This window comes from Sabethes cyaneus, chromosome 3 (assembly GCF_943734655.1).
Source record: "Sabethes cyaneus chromosome 3, idSabCyanKW18_F2, whole genome shotgun sequence".
NCBI lineage: Eukaryota > Metazoa > Arthropoda > Insecta > Diptera > Culicidae > Sabethes > Sabethes cyaneus.
In genome coordinates, this window is record NC_071355.1 from 23,011,507 (window position 1) to 23,026,766 (window position 15,260).

Consider the following 15,260-nt stretch of genomic DNA (forward strand, 5'->3'; position numbering starts at 1 on the left):
ATAACGGAAAAAAGCCATTGAAAAAGTGACGAAAAACGCAAAACCGGAGAACAGATGACGAAAATGACCATGAAAATGCGACAAAAAATACGAAAAACGCCAGAGAAATGACAAAAATGTCAAAAACGATGAAAAGACTATAAATAGACGCAGAAACGGCGATGAAGAGACGATCAAACGACAGAAAAAAGTGACAAGAAATACCGAAAGAGACTACAATTGAGGACAAAAAGACGCAATTAAGAGCAATCAGGAACGCGATAGAAGACAATAGAAAAAAAACAACAAATCACTGGAAAAGACAAGGTAAAGTGGCCAAAAAGGCAGATGCTAAAAAGGACGAACTACGGAACCACAGAACCGAAAAACCGCACGAAGGAACATAAAAGATGAAAGACGGAAAAAACATAGATGAAAGGCGAATGATGAAAGATCAATAACGAAAGTTGAGAGTAAGTGTGCTTAATTAATGTAAGTCAAATCTCAAATGCACATGAAATGATTTAATTCAAAAAAGTATTAATTTTCTCCAAATGCCATGAAGGACAATACCTATAATATAAAAATGTGATAAAGAGTGATTACACATTTGGACGGATTTCGCTTCTCTATTGATTTTGAAACGAAAGTATAAACGGTTCTACAGTGATAAAACTACGGCTTTTTCGTCAGTAATGTCTGGCAATACATATCCATAGTCTCCATGTCAAGTGAAAAAATATGCTTTTTCTGTGCACGATGAGTTTTGGTATCATTCGAGGGTAAAGTAAATGGTTGAACCCAAATCGAAAGCAGTTAGTTGCTGTGACAAGTAGATTCTCACTCTATGATTGACCTTCTGGTAGCTAGCGCTGCCTTTTGGCGGGTTAGAGGTATCAATCTTTGAATCCTTCTAAATCCCTGATATTTCGTTATTTAATATTAATATTTAGCAAAGACAAGCCTGCCTGAGAATACATCACTCCATCGAAATAACCCTTCGACGTTCAGGCAGTGGCAGAAAATCGAAGGCTGCTGACCTGGTGAAGGTCAGGGAATCCACGTCTTCTAGATCCGAAAGGCACCGAACCGGAACGACAAATAAAACAAACTGGAAGCTGTACTGAGAAAACACCTAAAGTGTTGAAGAACAAGCTGGCTTTGAAGAAACACTAGGCAAAAGGATTGAAGTCGGTTCCACTATTGCCAAAAAAAATCCAATAAAGAAGAATAAACAGAAAAGCTAACCATAATCTTGTAGTTTATTGCTTGAAAATTTAAAGAAAATCCGAACAACAGTTAAGTTTTGGCAACCATTTTTGTGTGACTCATTGAAACTTAAGGGAAAGGACAGCCAGTTAAAGTATCAATTAGCTAACGTGCAACGACGATGAAAAATTTTGATGGACGGATTTGAAAACGGTACGACGAATTTAAGAAATAAAGTCAGTTGCGAAATTTTAATAAAATGCTTTAATAATCGCTTTTTAGTGAATTCAATGTGCACGGATTGGAAGGTCAAATCAGCACAAGAACTTTTGGAGTATTCATTAAATCCACCTAAGAAATGATGAAAGTTAGAGTGGCCTTCCTTACTACGACGGGAATCAGAAATAAACCCTAGTTATTGAAAATTACCTATTGAAATTTAGTTGTTGAACCACATAATTGCTACATCTATTATGATGAATCGAATGGTATTCATACCACGGAAATCCATTCCTAATTGGCAAAGTTAATTGGAAATCGGTAAATTCCTAGTAGACAAAATTTTCATGTTTTCGTGGCGCTCGCATGGTTTGGTTTTTTGGAATCACCCTCTGTACCAGCCACCTTCCTAAGAGACGTAGTCCTACGTCAAAAGTGAGGTTATCTTGTCTCGGGAAATGATCTATAAAAAGCACTGTTGAAACATAACCTGCTGGATGTAATCGGAATTAATAGCCTTAGTTGAAATATTTAATCGTCAAACAAGATTGTGCTGTCAGTCAGTTTGATTGACGAACAATGGTGCTGTATACTTCAAATGGCCCCTATCCAAGCAACCACATAATCCAAATCCATATCTTTACTGTCATCGGTCGGTAATGCTCGGTAAAGCATTAGTAAGTACCTATACGCAAGCTAACAACCTAATACTAATCGTCGCAATCATCTGTGGTAATCCCTTTTTCATTGATGAATTTTTCTTTCCCATTCTTTTGTTTTTAATTAATTTCGTCATCATCGTTATTGTTTTTATAATTAGGTTTTAATGCATCGAATGCACTTACTCATACAGAACCGACTTTCCCATTATGCAAATTTCATTAAAGGATAATTAAAGAAACTGTGACGTAAGTTAATGAATTCAATTTAAGAAATTTAATTGCAGTTATTTCCTGATTTGGCTCTGATGAAATTTGATATTTACCGAACAAAAAAAGTAATTATAATATTTAAAAAACAACAAAGAATGTAAGAAGGACTGCACTTTTAACAGGAGGACAGAGGAAAATAAACGATAAATAAAAACATAATCAATTTTAGTGTCGTTTGTATATAATGACATTTTAATCTTGCTTAATAGAAACATAATAAGTTTTGCGATATGAAATAGGTAAAACCTGACCACATATAAATCGTATAAATTTGCACGGTCGCTTAATTTCAAACTTCAAAGTGACACAAATATTGTCATTAGAAAGGTAACGAATGCATCAAGGCAGATCACAATCTCCACATAAATCATTGTTTATCATGTAATAGGATTATTCCTCTTGTACTAGTGAAGTCGTGAAGATTCAACCTCTCTAATTGCGAAAGATGAGATGCACCGGCTTAGGCTTAACTGCGGTCACTTGGGAAATGATCAGATTAATGATCTTAATTTTATGACCCTCAGCTTCATGATTGAATAATAAGGAAGCCTTTCCCTAGTTTAATTTTGTGAAATGGTTACAATTATTATACGAATTCAAATACAACTGTCGGTATTTTATATAAACAATATATAATCAAAGGTTAAAAATCGTTAAAACGTTGGAAACCCACAAAAAAAGTACATTAAAATCCATTAACTGAAGTAACAATAGATCCTAGTTGCGTTCATTAAAATCCACATCTTATATGAGAATACATTAAACAATTATACAACTTATGAACTCATGAAAACATAAATATGCCATCATAAATGCCATAACGTAAGAGAGCAACAGATCAAGGTTTAGTAAAAGTAATCAATCATCTTCACCCCTTCCGATAACCGTAACCAGCTTAGCTGACACGAAATCGGATACTTCCTGCATCTTCTCCGGTGAAAGGAGGTTTGAAACAATTTGTCCAACCAAACGACACTCACAAATTTCTTGTTTTTCCGGTGGTGACACCAAACCAACCGTCCATGTGCCATCATCCGGTACAACAGACCGGCGGCGTGCGAAACGACAGCGGAAATTTAGCAAAACATACCTTAAACAAATTACCGGCGATTGCGCAAAAACCATTGCACTGCCAACATCAGAGCCAACATGTTTCATGTTTCGAAGTTCAATTCAATTCAAGCATGCACACTCCATCAGGCAGACTCAGACAGACGGTAGGTACTTCGGGGGTACTTCCACAAATCAAGGGGCTTTCAAAATGAGATAACTCAGAGGAAAAATAACCGAAGATCGAGAGACACTTACATGACAGTAGGAGTTTCATAATTTCCGCACGATCTGGGCTATACAACTGCGACTGCTGCTGCTGCTGGTTTCTTTTTCTGTCGTGTTGATTGATTCGACACACTTAACTTTACTTTTCTCCACTATTTTCAAAAAAAAACCTTCAAAGCAAGGCTTTATTTTTCAGGAAAATCCAACACAAAAGTTCACTTCCACTGTTCACTGCTTCAGCCTGTCTTCTGTTTTATTATTTTTTTTTTTTGCTGAATCAATCCTGCCGTACTGTGGCTGCTGCAGATGCCATGGCCGGGAAGGAATGTCCAACGGTCACCGCGGATGGATTCTTGAACGGACCTTCAAGATCAATGTTAACCGAACGAGGTTACACAACAGAATGTTACCTAATGGCAAAACGGTTTCTGGTTTTATACTTCGGGGGGCTGTCCGGATTCCCGAAGGTGCGGACGTACGTCCGCGCTTCAGGTGTGCTTCTCTGTGCTGCTGAGCCAGTTAGCAACCAGCGTGCGGGGAACAAGCAAGTTGAACCACTACGAGGGCCAACGACGGACTGAGCAAACTGACTGAGCTTCTTCGCGCTTGGAGGCTGAACCTACCTGAGCCAAACCAAACCGGAGCGCTCAGAGAGGGGGTTCTCGTGGGGGGATACGGCACGCCGGTGCGCCAACAACGGGTGGGTGGCAATGGCAGGGAAGATGTACGCGCATTGCTTTTTTCTTTTCGAAGGCCGCGGTAGTACTTCTGCAAAAAGAGAGAGAAAGAAGCAAGTGCGAAGTTTTGATCGAATTTTGAGCAAGGGAGAATGGATCAATTTGCGATAGGGTTTGTTACCTGCCGGTAGGTTGTTTTGGAACTGAAAGCTTTCTATACAGCATTCGCACGAAATCAGATCTGTCGGAATTTAAAATGTGCTCCGATTTGGTTCCTATGTATTTGTTCTGTTTTAGAAAATTATTGACCTTTTATTTATTTAACGTCATTCAACTGTTTTGGAAAATTCGACAGAACCCATTTCCAATCAAATGAAAGATATTTCGCTAAACTTTTTAGATCAAACATTGAGTTGGAGAGTTGGAGTTCTTTTCAAAAAATGTTAAAACATTGAAAACATTTGTTTTTCTTTTGTTTTTCACGTTATACAGACACCACTTTTTATATATTTTGAAATGCTTAATTGTTTTGGAGATATAGTTGTTTAAAGAAATTGAGATTCCCTTCTTTCCTTTTCATTTTTACTTTTTCTGCCCACTGTTTCTTCTATCTCTATTCTACTTTATTTCTTTTCCTATCCCGTTTTTCGCCCTTTTCCTTAGACTTAAACTCCATCTGCTCCGGTTTTCGTCTCTCTTTTTGCGTTTTTCTCAGTTTTCAGGTCCGTTTCAGCTCTTTTTCTGACTCGTTCTTTGTCATTTTTTACCCCTTTTCAGCTTCTTTTCTTTTCTTTCGACTTTTTTTACGTTTAACTCCTTTTTACCCCGTTTTTCGTTCGTCTGTACTGTTTTCCCTCTTATTAGGTTCTGTGTTATCCCGTTATTTCCGTTGTATGTTCTATTTTTATTTATTTTCTATCCCGTTTATCATCTTTTTCTGTTCTGGTCCCGTTTTTTCTCCTTTTTTGCTACGGTTTTTCTCGTTTTCCGTCCAGTTTAACCAAATTTTCTTTCTCGTTTTTTAGGGCTCTTTCTTATTTTCTTTCATTTTTCTTCTATTTTTCTATGTTTTCGTTTTTTTCCTTTTCCACTTTTTTCTCCTTTTATGTTTTGTTTTCCTTCCGATGTTGTCATGCTTTTTCTTTCTAGCTTCCTAAAACCCCCACATGCCAAACTTAATTACATTTGCTTGATTAGTTCTCGAGTTATAAGGAAATGTATATTTCTTTTGTATGGGAGTCTACTGTACGCGACCGCCTACTTAGCTTCGAGGTACGATGCTAGTCTAACAAGCCAGCCGTCGCATGTTCGAATCTCGGCTAGACGGTGCTTGCTTGATAGAGTCAGTAGGATCGTTACACTGGCCCCGTAATTTTCCTGTACTCTAAACAGCCGGCTGCGAAGTCTGTCGATAAAGAAGGGTAATGTCTAATGACGGTTTAAGCCCACGACTTTGCTTTGCTTGTATGGGAGCCCCTGCTCCTAAATAGGGAAGTGGTCCTAATTCATCACAGGAAAAAAAATTTGCCTCCAGAAACCCCCACATACCAAATTTGGTTCTGGCTGAAACGGGGCCACTACTGACACGAGGTCTTCAAAAATTGGAACATTTGCGCTTAATTGGTTGAAAATGATAAAAATATAAGAATTGCACTTTTGATACCTCGAAATAGTGGACCTCTCGTTCGTCAAGGGGACTAACAGGTTCAAAAAAAGTTGAATTTTGAGCAAACCTTGAGATCTATATCTTGTGATATTTCATAAATTTGACATGAAATAACGAACAAATGGCCCGGTTCTGTAAAGAAAAAGAACAGGGCTTTCAAATGGAGTAAAAAAAAATTTTGGCCGCCATCTTGGATTTGGTCGCCATATTGCATTTAATCAAAAAATCGCCATTTTCACCATGAGCCCCCAACCGATTTTCATTTTAAGACCACCATTGGTAACCTGAAGAAAAATGCTACAAGAAACATTCATAAATAATACAACCAGTTATTTGTAGCAAGGTTCACATTTTTCATATAAATTATGTTGTATTTCCAAAATTTGCTATGAAACAAACTACAGACGACACGGTTCTGTAAAGAGGCGAGATAGGGTTTATGAACGAAGTGAAAAAAAATCAACGGTCATCTTGGATTTAGCCGCCATGTTGGATTTTATCAAAAAATTTTCGTTTTCGCCATGATCCCCTCAACCGATTTTAATTTTAAGACCACTAGTGAAAAGCTGATAAAAAATGCTACAAGTAACATTCCTCAAATTACATGTGTAGTGGCATTAAATAAACGAAACAATTAATTATCTGTATGAGTGGTTAACAACTCTCATATAATGGAATATCTTGCTACAGAAAATTAATTGTTTTATTTAGTTAATGCCATTGCACACCTTATTTAATGAATGTTTCTTATAGCAATATTTCTCAGCTTTCCGATGGTGGTCTTAAAATCGGTTCAGGGGATCATGGCGAAAACGGCGATTTTTTGATAAAATCCAACATGGCGGCCAAATCCAAGATGGCCGCCAATTTTTTTTCCACTTTGTTTATAAGCCCTATCTCTCCTCTTTACATTATCGTGACGTTTGTAGTTTGATTCATAGCAAATTTTGGAAATACAACAATATTTACATGAAAATTGTGAACCTTGCTACAAATAACTGATTTTTTTGATTCAGTTAATGACATTGCACACCTGATTTCATAAATGTTTCTTGTAGCATTTTTTCTCAGCTTTCCAATGGTGGTGTTAAAATCGGTTGGGAAGCTCATGGTGAAAACGGCGATTTTTTGATAAATTCCAATATGGGAGCGAAATCCAGGATGGCCGCCAACAAATTTTTTACTCCATTTGGAAGCCCTGTTCATCTTCTTTACAGAACCGGACCATTTGTTAGTTGTTTCATGGCAAATTTATGAAATATCACAAGATATAGATCTCAAGGTTTGCTCAAAATTCAACTTTTTTTGCACCTGTTAGACCCCTTGGCGCACGAGGGTTCCACTATTTCGAAGTATCAAAAGTGCAATTCTTATTTTTTAACCATTTTCAACCAATTAAGCGCAAAAGTTCTAATATTTGAAGACCTCGTGTCAGTAGTGGCCCCGTTTCAGCGAGAATTACTTATATGAGGAAATTTATATTTAATTTGTATTGAAGCCCCCTCCCTTCCTAAAGGGGAGAGGGCTGACAATTCGCAATACAAAAAATTCCTGCTTCCTAAAACTCTCACATGCCAAATTTGGTTCCACTTGTTTGATTAGTTCTTTAGTTATGCAGAAATTTGTGTTTCCCCTCTAAGGGGGGAAGAGTCTCTAACTATCATAAGAACCTTCCCTGGCCCCAAAGCTCCTGCATGCAAATTTAGTAGTTTCCGAGTTTATAAGGAACATACGGACAGACAGACAGAAATGCATTTTCAAAGGTATAGATTTGTAACTCTCCAAGCACTTTAGTAATTGTTTATTTATTTATATTTGAGACCAAGATAAGACCATCGACTTGGATCTTTACCTAGTAGTAGTACATATGTGCTTTTAAACACGCCGCGAGTTGCCGCGAGCTACGCGCGGCTACTGGATAAAGCTCCGCCTTTCTCTGTGGAGCCCCAGCTCCCTTCAACCCTCAAAGACGCATAGAGCACGATACGCTCGGACGTTAAGATTAACCTAGGAGTGCCTACAAACGATTACAGCGTATCAGTTCCCCAACTCGAAAAGATCCGGCGAGATATTGGTCAACTGAAGAATAATAGAGCCGCTGGCAGTGACTGACTGCTTACAGAATTCTACAAGAATAACAAAGAACCACTAGCAACGATATTTCACTGAATAATTTCACGGATGTCAAGGAGAAGCTACCGGAGGAATAGATGGAAGGTGTGTTTTGTCCCGTCAATAAAGGAGGAAGTGGCTCAATTACTGTAATTACTGCGATATCACGCTGGTCAACGCGGTCTACAACATGCTCTCCCAGGTCTTATTACGTTATCTATCCCCAATAGCAAGAGAATTCGTAGCGGTACCAGTACCAAGTGGACGATATGGAGATCCGTACTACTACGGATCCAATTTTCACTTTCCTGAAAATCCTCCAAAAATGTACAACGTACAACTAGGAGTACAACGTACCCACGCATCATATTTTTGTGGATTTCAGAGCAGCATACGATGCAGTCGAGCCCAAACAGCTATGGTCGATAATGCACGAGAACGGTTTTCTGGATCAGTTTGTCAGTCCGCGACTGACCAAAGTTACTCAGAAGCGAGTGATGTCTTACGTGCGTCTTTCGGGGGCACTCTCGAGTTCTTTCGAATTGCGGCAAGGCGATGGACTATCCTGTACGTTATTCAACATCACTTGCAGATCTTCAGCAAGAGTAAACAACTCCTACTAACCATCGCAGACGACCTCGACATCATTCCTCGGGAAACCTTGGGACGGCGCACAGTGGTCCCATTGGTATCAGAACACGCGTTTTTTTAATTGCGCCGAAATGGTTGATTATACTGGTTAAGTATGTTCAGAGAAATTTCTCAGCGTTAAAAGATCTTTCATATGGCATGAACGATTATTTGATTAATCCCCCTAAAAGTAAGATAAAAAATTTAATTTTCGAACAGTAAGAGATACAGCAAAACAAAGTTCTACAAAATTTTTGAAATGATTATTATGAAAAACTTTGCCAAAGAAAGTAACCTTCTAGCTATTATAGTTTTTGAGATGAAGGACAATTTTTGTGGAGACTACGAAAATCAATTTTTTGACCACAGTTCTTTCTACAGTATTTATACCCATTTGACATGTTCGGCAAAGATTTTCTAACAGTCAAATAACATACTTTTGTAGAATATAGTAACTTGCTATCGTCAATATTTGCGGAGAAAATTAAAGTTTTCGTTTAAAAATTAACCAATTTTCAACAGCATTAACTCCCAAACATGCAAATATGTTCAAGCCATTTATTGGCCATGTGAAAGAACAAGAAAAATACTACAAAATCCAAAACAAATTAGCTTGACCCTGGCTATCCCTCTACCAAAACACTCGCATTGAAAATTATTACTCGGTTGAATTTAATATGGCGTAGTGTAAAAACCGTGTTATCCCGATCAAGTAAGTGTGCAAAATAAATAATGAAAATGTGTAATCCAAGCAGCATGGATTATTTGTAGAGATTCAGAAAAAGATTTGCAAAATTTGTTTTCGAATGAAATTTGATTTGATTTGACAGTGACTATTGGCTGCGTTGAACGGGAAGTGGTTGATGAATTCGTATATTTGGGATATCTGGTCACCGTATTCAAGCTGGAAGTCCAGCCCACTTTTACCTCCGCAAGACGCTTCGATCAAGGAGATAACTCTAGAGCTCGTCCAGGTTGAACCCGACTTGCGTGTGTCGAGACGCTTAAGGAATTGGCGACGAGTAGCCTGAATATAGTGGAGAGGAATTCTTGATATGGCAAGAGCCACTCCGGCTCTATGCTGCTAGAGATACGTAAAAATTCGCTGTATTAGAGTAATCGTACGGACGTAACGGAGTATCGTAAGAAGGCGAATCTACAGGGTGTTCAATAAGTTCGAATACAATTTAAAATTGTGTTTAAAAAATGAAAATACAAGATATGCTGTTCTGAGTACATTTTTATTGAAGCAGTGTTTATTAAGAACCTTTACAATATATTTGGTGGAAGCACCAGAGCGGAGAGTTACCTTTATTTAAGATGGATGGTACTCTCCGTTTTGTTTCAAAATTTAGCGTATTTTAAGTGTCTCGGCGCCGCTGTAATCTATAGTCTCTGTAGGACCGGTGCGCCGTCCTGTTGAAAGACGTAATCATCTTTCCCGTAGAGGTCACGAAGTGCCGGGGCCACAACCTTCTCCAGAACCTCGGTCTTATAGTACGCGGCGTTGATTTTAACGTTTTTCTCGATAAACACCAGTGGAAGCTTCCCACAGATACGGTCCCCCAAACCGTCACCGACACATCGCTCTGGAACCGCGGGATGTTTATGTGGGATGGGGGGATGCTGGCCAACGTCGGCGTCCACAGCCGATCATTTTGGACATTGTGCGGCTGTTGCAAGATGAAGAGTTTCTCATCAGAAAACACGAACTTCTGACCAGCGAGCCGCGAAAGTACCAGTTTTGCTCTGTCCAGCCTCTTCTTCGTTGTAGCCTCCGTTACCCCGTGCATCTTGCGTTTCTTGTACGGCTTGCATCCCAGGTCCTTCGCCATGATGGTGTGGGCAGTCCCGATCGACACATCCAGGTCAACAGCGGTCTTCCGGATCGAGCGGTTCATTTTTCGACGTACCCGCTTCCTCACCACCATGATGGCTGCTGGCGTCCTTGTAACCGATCGTTACAGTATGAATTAATAATTTTTTAAATTTGTTATGCATGATTATGATAAACGCCCACCTATTTTGAATCCTGTACTAAACGCTCAACACAGTTCAAACACACTCCACAACACCGATGGGCTAATGGGTAACGGTACAAAATACAATGCGGTCGACAAACCGCCAAATCAAGTGAAAAGAACCTTTGGGCCGTTCTCAAGAATGTGCCAACGGCCATTTCGAATCAGGCGAGCGAGTGCTTCAGTAGTGCGAAAAGTAAAAATTTGAATTAGTGCCAAAGTGCCAAATTTAACGGTTTATAAAAAGATTTCAAACCGAGACAGTCATTCAGGTAACAAAAAGGGAGAAATAACTTATATAAGCCCGAAGATTACACTAAAAGGGTAAATTTCCCACCCACGTATAGGACCTTTTAAGTATACCTTGGTATACTTTTCCTTGATACCGTTTATTGCGATTGGCGATCGCATTCCCGGGAGCTTGCGAGCAACCGAAGGCACTCTGCACTCGCTTCGGCCTAGGTAACCTGCCGGTTACCTACGTCTAACCGTAAAAGTCCAGCGATTGGTCCTCTGATCTTCCGTATCATAATCGTCAAGGAGGACATCAACCCTCGGGCTTCAGCCCTAATCACTAAGGAGGATTCCCTTCTCGGTCTGGCAGAAGGCGGTCTCGTCCGTCGCCAACCGATCCCAGTCAACGAAGGAAGCGCCTGAAAGGAGAACTTACCTGGAACGCCTTTCCAGGTCGCCCATTCGTCGCCGCCATTCCATCGTCGACGCCATTTTGCCAGCCGGCCTTGGAGACGCCCGATAGCTGCAGCGGAGATCAGCGGGCGCTCGCCGGTCATACATAACCACCACCGTCAACCCGCAGAAGAAAGCAGTGAGTAGCGAAGTACCGTGAACCACCCCATCAACACACTACACGTTACAATAAAAACACATTCCTACAAAGAAGTTGGCCGTTTTAGTGTTAAAATTTGTATCGCGAAATCCCTCCAGTTTGCCCAGTAGCGCGCCGACCTTGCGACGAAGTCCGGGTCTCGTGCTGCTGAAGTTTGTCGGGGTAGCAGCTCACTTGGGAGTTGTTACATCCTCGCCGAACGCGGTCGCTCGGAGATATGTCACCGTGTCGCTCACCTCTCGCAAACAACTCTACTACGACGTTGCGGTATTCCTTCATCGTAAACAAATAACAAATGTCACCAAGTCGACACCTTGCGCGTCGGTTAGCCTATATATAAGGCCAAAGCTGACAGCAATAACCATACACAGAATGCACATGATATGTACTTACATAGCGATGAAAAGTTGTATTCGAACTGGTTGAACACCCTGTACCCAAGCAACACAGCTTGTTATCGAATAGTATAATATTACATATATCAGAACTTCTCTATTACCTGAAAAGCGCAAAAAACTTAAGTCTAGTGAAACAAGAATTGAAAGAAGTATGTATCAGGTTATTTCATACCAATTTAAAACGTTATTATAGCATAAGCTACAACTTGTTCTTCCAGTAGTTTAAATTTAGTAATGGTGACGTAATAAAAACTTCGTGTTGACATGTTGACAAAACAAACATTATACATTAGATATGAGCTGTCAAATAAATTCATGTTATCCCAAAACATCTCAAAACCTTAATAATAACGACATATGTTTTCAAAGTACGTTTATAGTACGCTTAAGCGACTAATTTCCACGAATATTATTTTCTAACTTGTTTTGTGTGTTACTTGGGTATTATAACTAATCTCAAAAATACCGGCCGATTAGGTTGAAAATTCCCGCATCAGGAAAATGGTGACAAAATGAGATAAATAGAAGAAATAAAGAACAACAGCGAAAACACGAGAGAGAAAAATAGGAAAAACAAGAGAGAACAGAACAGCGGAACAGAAAAGAAAAGGAACCAACAAAGAGGAGAAAAAAACGGGACAAAAAATGAGTAAATACGGGAGCAAGATAATGAAGAAACGAGAACAGAAAATGGAGAAAAAATGAAATCGGAAGACAGAACGTTATAATAATACAGGATATAATAAGAGGAAGAAAGACAGAAAAAGAAAAGAGTAGAAACGGGACAGAAAATGTCAAAAACGAAACAGGAAAAGAGAGGAAAGGACAAATAACCGGGAACAGAAAAAGGAGAGAAAAGGAATCGGGAAAGAGAAAACAGCGAAAAAAAGGAAAAACGATAGAAAAAAAGAAGGAAAATGTGACAAGAAAGTTACATTAAGACAATAAGAAACTAAACAGGAAACAACAGAGGAAACGAAGAAAATGGGAAAATGAGGACAAATGGGATATAAAAGGAGAAAGATGGGGCAAAAACCGGAAAATGAAACAGAGAAATAAATGAAAAACGGCACAAAAGTAAAATGGAAAAGAAAAAGAAGAACGGGAGATAAAAAAAGAAAACCGCTTAGGAAAGGGAAATGTGAACCAAAAATAGAATGAACGTCACAGAGAAGAGTAGGAATAACGGAACAGACGAATACGGAAAACAAGAATGAAAGGAGATAAAACGAATTAGGAAAAAACAAAAAACTGAAAAAGAAAAAAAAGGAAAAAGAGAATAAAAATGTTGGAATACGAGAAAGAGAATACGGGAAAATAACGAAAAACGAGTGAAAGTTTGGACTGAAAATATGATAAAATGAGACAGGAAACGAAGAAAAATGGAACTATGAAACTATGAAACATGAAATGCGACACACACAAAAAAGAAAACGAAAATCAGAGGAAATCAGAGGAAGGAAAATGAGAGCAAAAATCAACAAATAACAGAAGACGGAGATGAAACGGAACAAACAGCTGAAACCCCGGACTGGAAAATAAGAAAAACAAAACAGAAACGAGGTAAAATGTGCGCGAAATCCAAATTTTAAATTTTGATGTAAAACTTCTAGGTGAAATTAGGCCAAATGCAAGTCTCCAGTTCGTTTTTTGTTTTTGGATTTCCGTTTTTTTTCGTTCCCTGTATTGTATCATTTTCTGCACTGTTTCCACTTTTCCGGTTCCGGTTTTCGTCTCTTTTCGCCTTTAAACTCCTTTTCAATTCAGTTTTTCGTTTTCGTCTGTTCCGTTCTTCCTATTATTATGTCCGTCCTTTTCATCCTTTTCATCCATCCGTTCTGATTTTCTTTTCGGTTTTATCCTTTGTTTTCCTTTTTTGATTTCTTTTTCTTTTTCTGTCCCGTTTTTCCGTGTTCGTTTCACCCTTTTCCTAATCCCGTTTCCTATAACTCCTCTTCTTTCCCGTATGGCTTCTTTTCTGTCCGATTTAACCTCATTTTCTTTCTCTTCCCTCGTTTTCTTTATGCTTTTTCATTCCTTTCCCTCATTTTTCTTCATTTTTTAGTTCTTCGTCTTTTGTGCTGTTAAGTGTTCTCGTTTTTTGCCTCGACGTCCCTCTTTTTCTCTTCCAGAAAACTTTTCCACTTTTTCTTATGTCCCGTTTTCCTTCCCATTCAGACACGCTTTTTTCCTGTTTTGACAGATTTTTTTCTTTTCCCTCTCGCGGTTTTCCTCTTTTGCCATCTCATTTGTCCAGTATTTGTCACCTTTTCTTTTGTGCTCTTTTCCATTTTTCCCTCCTGTCTCATTTTTCCTTTATTGCTTCTTTTTCTGGAGAGCAGCATAAGATGGGCCACTTCTAGATCCATCGACAATCGGCAATATGCTAAGAACATTTACATAAGATACTGAAAAATTTCCATGTGACAGAACATAATTTTCCGACTTAACTTAACTTTTAACTTAAAATTGGACTTAAAAATAGAAATTAATTGGTTTTAAATTGGACTCGAAACTAGACTTAAAATTGAGCTTGAAACTAGACTTAAAGTATTGGTATTGGGCGTTAAATTAAAATTAAATTTAGGCTTAAAATTTAACTTAAATAAGGCTTTAAACTAAACTTGAAATTTAATTTATAACTGGAATAGACACTGGAACTATTTTTACGCAATTAATTTACTTATCGCAAAAATAGTCGCTGATTAAATTAAAAACTGCGGATCTTTGGGTTAAAGATATTAAATTAACCAATTTAAATTAAATTGGTTAAAGATATCTGTTTTGCATTAAATTCCACAGAGAAGGTGGGGTACATGTCCTAATGTGCCTCAGCCTGGATACGCGAGTGGTAAGAACCTCTTGTTTTGCACTCAAACCATTGAAATAGGTAGCAACCTTTCAAACAACAGTAGGGGAAGACGGGGTAAGACGGCCCCCCTAAGCGAATAAATTGCTAGCAGAAGTACGAAAATTCACTTTTTCTTGTTCCGCACATGGAAAAGCATTCATTTATCTATCATTAAAAATTATATAAAGAATTAATTAATCTATTTTTCCGTGATTTTTCATTAATTTTCGAAACGTCTAAAAATTACTCGTTCACAACCAGGCGGGGTAAGAAGGACCACCAAAGGGGTAAGACGGACCATGGCGGAGTAAGGCGGATTGTGGCAGATTTGAAGGTTCTTTGAGTTGTAAACACAATTTCAATATTATTAACTAAGAACAAGTTCTTAAGGGGTTTTTAGGTACATGCTAAAAGAAGGTATAGTTTAATTTAGACACCTGC